The following is a 10,681-nucleotide window of genomic DNA, read 5'->3' on the forward strand; positions in this document are numbered from 1 at the left end:
TCCAATCTAGAGCAACTAGACACGTGAAATTTTGTCCAATTCTATCAAGGATCAGTGGCTAGAAAAGGGCCAAATTTTAATCTAAACCGCCTGCAGGCTGATTTTCCGGCAAAAAAATCAAACTTTTTGTTGAGCCTGACAAAAAAGTTCAAGCTAAGCCATTTTAAAAAAATGTTCACGTTTAATCTAGAGCAACTAAACGCGTGAAATTTTGTCCAATTCTATCAAGGATCAGTGGCCAGAAAAGGCCCAAATTTTAATCTAAACCGCCTGCAAGCTAATTTTGCGGCAAAAAAACAAACTTTCTGTTGGGCCTGATAAAAAAGTTCAAGCTGAGCCATTTTCAAAATTTTCTCACTTCCAATCTAGAGCAACTAGACACGTGAAATTTTGTCCAATTCTATCAAGGATCACTGGCTAGAAAAGGGTCAAATTTTAATCTAACCGCCTGCAAGCTGATTTTGCGGCAGAAAAACAAACTTTCTGTTGAGGCTGACAAAAAAGTTCAAGCTGAGTCATTTTCAAAAATTTCTCACGTCCAATCTAGAGCAACTAAACACGTGAAGTTTTGTCCAATTCTATCAAGGATTAGTGACTAGAAAAGGGCCAAATTTTAACCTAAATCGCCAGTAGGCTGATTTTCCGACAAAACGCAAACTTGCAGTTGAGCCTGACAAAAAAGTTCAAAGTGAGCCATTTTGAAAAATTTCTCACGTCCAATCTAGAGCAACTAAACGCGTGAAATTTTGTCCAATTCTATAAAGGATCAGTGGCTAGAAAAGGGCCAAATTTTAATCTAACCGCCTGTAAGCTGATTTTGTGGCAAAAAAACAAGCTTTCTGTTGAGCCTGACAAAAAAGTTCAAGCTGAGCCATTTTCAAAAATTTCTCACGTCCAATCTAGAGCAACTAGACACGTGAAATTTTGTCAAATTCTATCAAGGATCAGTGGCTAGAAAAGGGCCAAATTTTAATCTAATCCGCCTGCAGGCCGATTTTCCGGCAAAAAAATCAAACTTTTTGTTGAGCCTGACAAAAAAGTTCAAGCTAAGCCATTTAAAAAAAAATTTCACGTTCAATCTAAAGCAACTAAACGCGTGAAATTTTGTCCAATTCTATCAAGGATTAGTGACTAGAAAAGGGCCAAATTTTAACCTAAATCGCCAGTAGGCTGATTTTCCGACAAAATGCAAACTTGCAGTTGAGCCTGACAAAAAAGTTCAAAGTGAGCTATTTTGAAAAATTTCTCACGTCCAATCTAGAGCAACTAAACGCGTGAACTTTTGTTCAATTCTATTAAGGATCAGTGGCTAGAAAAGGGCCGAATTTTAATCTAACCGCCTGCAAGCTGATTTTGCGGCAAAAAAACAAACTTTCTGTTGAGCTTGACAAAAAAGTTCATGCTAACCCATTTTCAAAAATTCCTCAAGTCCAGCCTAAAGAAGATTGCACATTTACGTCAGGCTCATTCCTTACGCTCACTTCACTCTACCAGATTTGCAAAATAAAATGCCATCGCAGTTTATACCGATTTTTTATTAAATCCCCAAACTTTCAGCTCAGACTACCATGCAAAACCAAAGCTTGCAAGTCGACATAAGTACCTACTTCCAAAAATTCCTCGTTTCTAACACAGAGTCGCCACACAGTTTTTTTTCCGGTTTGTAAAAGAGGATAATTCGCTTATTCAAACCTGGTAACTTTCAAGCAAATCGCAATTCTGACTGATTTTTCAGATAAAGCATAAACTTGGAAACGGACGGATGTGAAAACCCCATTCATGTGTGGTCTGCCAGAAAGTCTTTGATCAATTTTTAAATTAAAAACTAGATAATGAATATAAAAAAATTGTGCGATTATTGAAACGGATCAAACTGTTGGTCAAAGTAAACATCAGCTATAAAAATTAGTGCTGCCTAAGTAAAAATGTAGCAAAAATTACGTACTTACCAGTGCATGTGTATTTTTACGACTTAACGTGTGCTTCGTTTCCAGTTACTTTGTGCAAATAAATTGAAATAAAACCAATTAAGGCCCGGTAGAGCCTTAAAGAGAAATTTCTGGATATGAGCTGAACCACCCAGTATATGCGTATAATATGGCTAATTTACAATGAATGCAACATTAAAATGTTTTTAAAAATTGTTGTTCTGCGACCTTTAGCACATCCGGGATGCCGCGCTTGAAACAATTGTTTTTCATGTGAACTAAACAGGCGTTTTTAACCAAATTACTTCTATTTTTGGGTCCGAAATCCAGTCGGTTTCGATTGGGTTAAAGGCTTGGATTGATAAGAATGCAAGATAAGAGACGATCTGTTCCCATTTAAATTAGAAACACCATATTTAAAATGTTCAGGCTTTTTATAGAATTGTTCGTAAACAATTGAGATTATAATGAATTGCGTGTATATTTTGATCATTCGCATTGAAAAAACGCACCATTGAATTTTAGGTTTTCAATGGTTATGAGCCGCGCTGAACAATTTCATTTGATTGCTTTAAGGAAAAATCACGGCGCTAATGAAAATTAGCGAATCCAATTAAAGAATCGATTTCAGCGATTAAAAATGTTTGAATAATAGATGTGAGTCGAACAGCTCAGAACTTAACTACAATTAAAAATCGAAGCTTATCCAAACAACACAAACAAGGTGAACTTAATGGGGAATTGTTTAATGCCCATGAAAACCAACTGCGCTCATTATCAGACTGTTGTTTCGATTCAACCTGTGGTAATTATTCTATGGGTTTTATGAGCCATTTATCCGGCGTTTTTATGCGCTTTTGAGAAAAACCAATTTACCACACACGGCTATTATTGAATATTGCCAAATATCCCAGTAGCAAAATTAAAAATTATTGCCTTCTGATTTGTGGCCGTAGCACATTGCGATTATTTATTTAACGCTAACACACCCCACTATGAATGGAAATTGTCCAATCAATTTTGCTAGACGTTTCTCTTGCTGCTGTTGCAACCATTTTCATGTTTTTGATCTAGATTCGCAACCGCCACTTTATATAAATACAAATGTTTGTTCAACAGCAATCCAACTTTAAGCGGAATCAAAAACTTGGATCGGAAAATGTAAACATGGCAGCGGCACTTCATCACATTACGATGTTTAAGTACTCTGTAAATAGATTTTAATCGAGCGTTTATTTTGTTTATAGAAAATCATCATTAACATATCAATGGTAATTGTTTTCAATAGCCGACGAGATTCACATGTGTTACATGATATGTGCTGTATTGATAATAAAGGCATCAACGATTTGGGAATGTTCGCTCGGAAATTTCAATGGATTCGTTGATGTTGACCTTGCATGTTGTGGGCAATATTGTTGAAGTTGTAAAGACAATGGTTGTTATTTAAAAAAAAAACGGGTTTTTAATGATAAAACTGTCGAATATTTGCCCACACTGGGATAAATTTCGTCACATTTCTGCGGTGATTATCATTCCAAGTGCACATTCTCTACTCCCCGCTTCCGGCCATGTCGATCTTCACTCTCTTAATTTGCAGATTTTTTCAGGGCGTATAACAATGCACTTTTAAACCCATTGGTTGGACAAGATTTAAAAATTTAAAATGTCAATTTTCTGAAATGATTCGTGAAAACGGACGATTCCTCAAGTGCTTGTTTACGGACAAAGCTCAGTTTACTCGAAATCGAATTAACAATGTGAGAATAATCATCGATGGTCGCCGGAAAATCCCCAAGCTTCGCAAGAATACAATTTACAACGTCGATTTACTATTATTATATGCTGCGGCATTCTACATTTTTTGTTGTTGGGTGTTTAAGATCGTTAGAGGAAATATTGGAGGAAGTTTCTTTAGATATCACGCATAATTTTAAGTTATGATAGACGGAAAATCGTTAGGCTTTTTCTAAGAAAACATTTCAGAGGTGGCTGGATGGCCCACCATTGGCCACCGAGATCACCAGATCTGACTACCCTGAATTTTGTATTTGGAGATGTATGAAGCCAAAAGTACAAAAAAAACTGTAAAGTAGTGCACTTTTTAAATTTAAATTAAACAAAGTATCACTGAACCAAGCAAAAATTGGACTTGAGGCCCATTTCGACTTTCCAATATGCTCATTTCCTCCTGCATCGCTTATCATTAGCCAAGGAAACTTAAAAAAGCGATAACCAGCCATATATTTATTTGGCTCATAAAACCGTCTGATTATATCATTTGATCATTGCAAAGCAATTATTATTCCTACCTACTAGCTCAGGATGCGACCAATTTAATAAAATCGCCTCACTTATATTTCCACTATTCGCCCAGACACTATCGATATAAATCGCTTACTAAACTGCAGTTTAGAAAAATTCGCACTTACTTCACCCAACGAAACGACGCAGTGTTGGCTTCGCATGTAAAACATTTCCGAAAATGTCATAAAACGATTGTTTTATTGCACTTAATTGGGCATAGTAGGCATCAATTCAATAACAAGTATATTAAATTAAATGACACGAGTTTCAGTGAATGCCAAGCAATTGCAGAGTCAAATGGAAACTTCAAATAGGTTAAAAAGATTAGTAAATTCGCTTGAATATAGAACAAGAGCATTTGAAGGGCTGCCGTAAAACGCTTTAGTCCAATTTGAATTTAAACGTGCTTAAAAGTATCAAACGAAGCTTAATGAGAAAATAGTCAGAAAGACGTACAACTGTAAATTTATAGTTAAAAATAATAATAATAAAATGCAGGTTTCAAGAGTGTATTTTTCCAGAGTAAATTCAGCTGATGACGATAATTGTTCTTGTAATTCAGGAACTAAATCGGCTTAAAACCAAAAGTTCCTATTGGTACATATTTTTTGTATAACCTTCAAACACTGAAGGCAAATGTGCAATTTTATTCCACATTGACTAAATGCAGTATTTATTCGGTGGAAAAACACGGCCAAATGAAAGCGAACAATATAGAATATCGCAAAATTCAACAAACTTCTAACCATCCACATATCATGAGCCGATGGATCAATTACTGCACTGATATTGTTTGTGCAATAAAAGCATTGAGTAACTGAGAGTTTATCAGTTCCTGATTGTTTGGGTTTAGCGAAAAACTATCTGCTAATGAATAGTGAACTGCAGGTTAATATTTACTGTAGCGGAATACTGATTACTTGCATCTGCTAGTTAGGAGGGGTTAAAAATGAATAAAAAAAAATCATTGTGAGGCTTATTTTAGAGCTAGAGTTATGAAGCTAAAGCATTGAAGATACAAATGTTGGGTTTTCTAACTGAAAAGCCGCTGAGATGTTGAAAACTATTTATTTTAGAAACTCGTTTATTATTATTAAATTTCTGCTCATTCTCGCCCAGCGCTTTGAAGGCAAATTTAGACTGAATTTTAGGTAAATTATTGAGTTAAGTGGAACTACCAAACAAGCGTAAAACAAAAACCCCAAAACCAAGTGCATCTTAAAAGTCTATAAGTTAAATTAAACAAAAGTATCACGTGTATGTGCCAGTGTATGTTTTAGAATAAAAGCAACAAAAAAATAACACCAGGAAACCGGTGCGCTTTTTCGCGACGTTTCGCAAGCACGAGAGGTTTGCATCTTCAGAGGTTTTTCACATTCTCCACGACGGCCAAAAATCCTCAAAAACTCACCAGTTTCCAGCAATGGCTGCGAAAACCCAACTGTTTTGTTAATGCAAGGAAATTTCACAGCAAATGCAGGAAATGTGCGTTGTCTTTCGGAGCTCACATTGAAAAAGGCTTGGTCAAAGACATTCATATATTATATAAAATGTGTGGATTATTGCCATTTTATTCACGACTTTTTCGACTGTTTTCATTCATCAAGTTTTTCTTTTGTGGCCGCACTTAAAAGTCCGCATATCTCAAATCTGGCCCTTTCGGAGGCCCAACCAACCGCAAAATTTTAAACGGATGTTCCCCGACTAGAAAATAACTTTGAAACTTTATTAAACTTTGCAAAAATTGGACCATTTTGGCTCTTCGATAATTACCCAAATCTGGTAGGCATGCAGATTTTTTTAACACCTGTTAAGACCATTATCAGAGACTGAAAAAAACATGTCGACAAACATTCAAAAGTAGAAACGATATAATTAATAGACAAATCACAAAAAAAACATTTAAAAAAATTGCTACCAACCTAACAATGGTTTGAATTCAAAGTGAACAATGGCAAATCCGTGAACGTGCACAATTCTTTGGTTTCACCAGTTTCAAACACGGCAAAACAGTGAATTTAAACGTGCTTAAAAGTATCAAACGAAGCTTAATGAGAAAATAGTCAGAAAGACGTACAACTGTAAATTTATAGTTAAAAATAATAATAATAAAATGCAGGTTTCAAGAGTGTATTTTTCCAGAGTAAATTCAGCTGATGACGATAATTGTTCTTGTAATTCAGGAACTAAATCGGCTTAAAACCAAAAGTTCCTATTGGTACATATTTTTTGTATAACCTTCAAACACTGAAGGCAAATGTGCAATTTTATTCCACATTGACTAAATGCAGTATTTATTCGGTGGAAAAACACGGCCAAATGAAAGCGAACAATATAGAATATCGCAAAATTCAACAAACTTCTAACCATCCACATATCATGAGCCGATGGATCAATTACTGCACTGATATTGTTTGTGCAATAAAAGCATTGAGTAACTGAGAGTTTATCAGTTCCTGATTGTTTGGGTTTAGCGAAAAACTATCTGCTAATGAATAGTGAACTGCAGGTTAATATTTACTGTAGCGGAATACTGATTACTTGCATCTGCTAGTTAGGAGGGGTTAAAAATGAATAAAAAAAAATCATTGTGATCCAATCTAGAGCAACTAGACACGTGAAATTTTGTCCAATTCTATCAAGGATCAGTGGCTAGAAAAGGGCCAAATTTTAATCTAAACCGCCTGCAGGCTGATTTTCCGGCAAAAAAATCAAACTTTTTGTTGAGCCTGACAAAAAAGTTCAAGCTAAGCCATTTTAAAAAAATGTTCACGTTTAATCTAGAGCAACTAAACGCGTGAAATTTTGTCCAATTCTATCAAGGATCAGTGGCCAGAAAAGGCCCAAATTTTAATCTAAACCGCCTGCAAGCTAATTTTGCGGCAAAAAAACAAACTTTCTGTTGGGCCTGATAAAAAAGTTCAAGCTGAGCCATTTTCAAAATTTTCTCACTTCCAATCTAGAGCAACTAGACACGTGAAATTTTGTCTAATTCTATTAAGGATCAGTGGCTAGAAAAGGGGTAAATTTTAATCTAACCGCCTGCAAACTGATTTTGCGGCAAAAAAACAAACTTTCTGTTGAGCCTGACAAAAAAGTTCAAGCTGAGCCATTTTCACAAATTTCTCACGTTCAATCTAGAGCAACTAAACACGTGAAGTTTTGTCCAATTCTATCAAGGATTAGTGACTAGAAAAGGGCCAAATTTTAACCTAAATCGCCAGTAGGCTGATTTTCCGACAAAACGCAAACTTGCAGTTGAGCGTGACAAAAAATTTCAAGCTGAGCCATTTTCAAAAATTTCTCACGTACAATATAGAGCAACTAAACGCGTGAAATTTTGTCCAATTCCATGAGGGATCAGTGGCTAGAAAAGGGTCAAATTTTAATCTAAACCGTCTGCAGGCTGATTTGCCGGCAAAAGGCAAACTTTCAATAAACCTGACAAAAAAGTTCAAGCTGAGCCATTTACAAAAATTCCTCAAGTCCAGTCTAAAGAAGAGAGTACATTTACGTAAGACTCATTTATTACACACACTTCACTCTACCAGATTTGCTAATTAAAATACCATCACTGTTTATGCCGATTTTTTTAAATCCCCAAACTTTCAGCTCAAACTGCTATGCAAAACCAAAGCTTGTAAGTCGACATAAGTACTTCAAAAAATTCCTCATTGCTAACACAGAGTAGCCATGCAGTTTCTTTTCCGGTTTGTAAAAGCGGATAATTCGCTTAGTCAAACCTGGTAATTTTCAAGCAAATCGCAATTCTGACTGATTTTTCAGATAAAGCATAAACTTGGAAATCGACGGATGTGAAAACCCCATTCATGTGTGGTCTGCCAGAAAGTCTTTGATCAATTTTTAAATTAAAAACTAGATAATGAATATAAAAAAATTGTGCGATTATTGAAACGGATCAAACTGTTGGTCAAAGTAAACATCAGCTATAAAAATTAGTGCTGCCTAAGTAAAAATGTAGCAAAAATTACGTACTTACCAGTGCATGTGTATTTTTACGACTTAACGTGTGCTTCGTTTCCAGTTACTTTGTGCAAATAAATTGAAATAAAACCAATTAAGGCCCGGTAGAGCCTTAAAGAGAAATTTCTGGATATGAGCTGAACCACCCAGTATATGCGTATAATATGGCTAATTTACAATGAATGCAACATTAAAATGTTTTTAAAAATTGTTGTTCTGCGACCTTTAGCACATCCGGGATGCCGCGCTTGAAACAATTGTTTTTCATGTGAACTAAACAGGCGTTTTTAACCAAATTACTTCTATTTTTGGGTCCGAAATCCAGTCGGTTTCGATTGGGTTAAAGGCTTGGATTGATAAGAATGCAAGATAAGAGACGATCTGTTCCCATTTAAATTAGAAACACCATATTTAAAATGTTCAGGCTTTTTATAGAATTGTTCGTAAACAATTGAGATTATAATGAATTGCGTGTATATTTTGATCATTCGCATTGAAAAAACGCACCATTGAATTTTAGGTTTTCAATGGTTATGAGCCGCGCTGAACAATTTCATTTGATTGCTTTAAGGAAAAATCACGGCGCTAATGAAAATTAGCGAATCCAATTAAAGAATCGATTTCAGCGATTAAAAATGTTTGAATAATAGATGTGAGTCGAACAGCTCAGAACTTAACTACAATTAAAAATCGAAGCTTATCCAAACAACACAAACAAGGTGAACTTAATGGGGAATTGTTTAATGCCCATGAAAACCAACTGCGCTCATTATCAGACTGTTGTTTCGATTCAACCTGTGGTAATTATTCTATGGGTTTTATGAGCCATTTATCCGGCGTTTTTATGCGCTTTTGAGAAAAACCAATTTACCACACACGGCTATTATTGAATATTGCCAAATATCCCAGTAGCAAAATTAAAAATTATTGCCTTCTGATTTGTGGCCGTAGCACATTGCGATTATTTATTTAACGCTAACACACCCCACTATGAATGGAAATTGTCCAATCAATTTTGCTAGACGTTTCTCTTGCTGCTGTTGCAACCATTTTCATGTTTTTGATCTAGATTCGCAACCGCCACTTTATATAAATACAAATGTTTGTTCAACAGCAATCCAACTTTAAGCGGAATCAAAAACTTGGATCGGAAAATGTAAACATGGCAGCGGCACTTCATCACATTACGATGTTTAAGTACTCTGTAAATAGATTTTAATCGAGCGTTTATTTTGTTTATAGAAAATCATCATTAACATATCAATGGTAATTGTTTTCAATAGCCGACGAGATTCACATGTGTTACATGATATGTGCTGTATTGATAATAAAGGCATCAACGATTTGGGAATGTTCGCTCGGAAATTTCAATGGATTCGTTGATGTTGACCTTGCATGTTGTGGGCAATATTGTTGAAGTTGTAAAGACAATGGTTGTTATTTAAAAAAAAAACGGGTTTTTAATGATAAAACTGTCGAATATTTGCCCACACTGGGATAAATTTCGTCACATTTCTGCGGTGATTATCATTCCAAGTGCACATTCTCTACTCCCCGCTTCCGGCCATGTCGATCTTCACTCTCTTAATTTGCAGATTTTTTCAGGGCGTATAACAATGCACTTTTAAACCCATTGGTTGGACAAGATTTAAAAATTTAAAATGTCAATTTTCTGAAATGATTCGTGAAAACGGACGATTCCTCAAGTGCTTGTTTACGGACAAAGCTCAGTTTACTCGAAATCGAATTAACAATGTGAGAATAATCATCGATGGTCGCCGGAAAATCCCCAAGCTTCGCAAGAATACAATTTACAACGTCGATTTACTATTATTATATGCTGCGGCATTCTACATTTTTTGTTGTTGGGTGTTTAAGATCGTTAGAGGAAATATTGGAGGAAGTTTCTTTAGATATCACGCATAATTTTAAGTTATGATAGACGGAAAATCGTTAGGCTTTTTCTAAGAAAACATTTCAGAGGTGGCTGGATGGCCCACCATTGGCCACCGAGATCACCAGATCTGACTACCCTGAATTTTGTATTTGGAGATGTATGAAGCCAAAAGTACAAAAAAAACTGTAAAGTAGTGCACTTTTTAAATTTAAATTAAACAAAGTATCACTGAACCAAGCAAAAATTGGACTTGAGGCCCATTTCGACTTTCCAATATGCTCATTTCCTCCTGCATCGCTTATCATTAGCCAAGGAAACTTAAAAAAGCGATAACCAGCCATATATTTATTTGGCTCATAAAACCGTCTGATTATATCATTTGATCATTGCAAAGCAATTATTATTCCTACCTACTAGCTCAGGATGCGACCAATTTAATAAAATCGCCTCACTTATATTTCCACTATTCGCCCAGACACTATCGATATAAATCGCTTACTAAACTGCAGTTTAGAAAAATTCGCACTTACTTCACCCAACGAAACGACGCAGTGTTGGCTTCGCA

The 10,681-nt window shown here is 35.5% G+C and overlaps 1 protein-coding gene across 7 annotated transcripts in view; it reads right to left on the bottom strand.

Moving 5' to 3' along the window:
* Positions 1-6,243, bottom strand: part of LOC109545460 (octopamine receptor beta-2R) — a 68,798-nt gene extending 62,555 nt beyond the window's left edge. For 4 of the 7 annotated variants that reach the window (XM_048667002.1, XM_019916170.2, XM_048666999.1 and 1 more), the window contains exon 1: positions 6,158-6,243. The gene's annotated coding sequence lies outside the window, so the exon portion shown is untranslated. The other 3 variants (XM_019916171.2, XM_048667000.1, XM_048667001.1) reach the window with 2 other exon arrangements.
* Between the last annotated feature and the right edge of the window lie 4,438 nt (positions 6,244-10,681).

The sequence above is a fragment of the Dendroctonus ponderosae genome, unplaced genomic scaffold (genome assembly GCF_020466585.1).
Source record: "Dendroctonus ponderosae isolate FM_Combo_2020 unplaced genomic scaffold, Dpon_F_20191213v2 Dpon_F_20191213_5, whole genome shotgun sequence".
Taxonomy (NCBI): domain Eukaryota; kingdom Metazoa; phylum Arthropoda; class Insecta; order Coleoptera; family Curculionidae; genus Dendroctonus; species Dendroctonus ponderosae.